Here is a 396-nt window from a genome sequence, read left to right as displayed (position 1 = left end):
GCTTGTATTTTGAGATTAATTCTTTGTCTGTTTCTTCATTTGCTATTATTTTCTCCCAATCTGAGGGCTGTCTTTTCACCTTACTTATAGTTTCCTTTGTAGTGCAAAAGCTTTTAAGTTTCATTAGGTCCCATTTGTTTAGTTTTGCTTTTATTTCCAATATTCTGGGAGGTGGGTCATAGAGGATCTTGCTGTGATTTATGTCGGAGAGTGTTTTGCCTATGTTCTCCTCTAGGAGTTTTATAGTTTCTGGTCTTACACTTAGATCTTTAATCCATTTTGAGTTTATTTTTGTGTATGGTGTTAGAAAGTGTTCTAGTTTCATTCTTTTACAAGTGGTTGACCAGTTTTCCCAGCACCACTTGTTAAAGAGATTGTCTTTTTTCCATTGTTATA

The sequence above is a fragment of the Cervus canadensis genome, chromosome 4, assembly GCF_019320065.1.
Source record: "Cervus canadensis isolate Bull #8, Minnesota chromosome 4, ASM1932006v1, whole genome shotgun sequence".
Taxonomy (NCBI): domain Eukaryota; kingdom Metazoa; phylum Chordata; class Mammalia; order Artiodactyla; family Cervidae; genus Cervus; species Cervus canadensis.
This window is presented reverse-complemented; position numbering follows the sequence as displayed.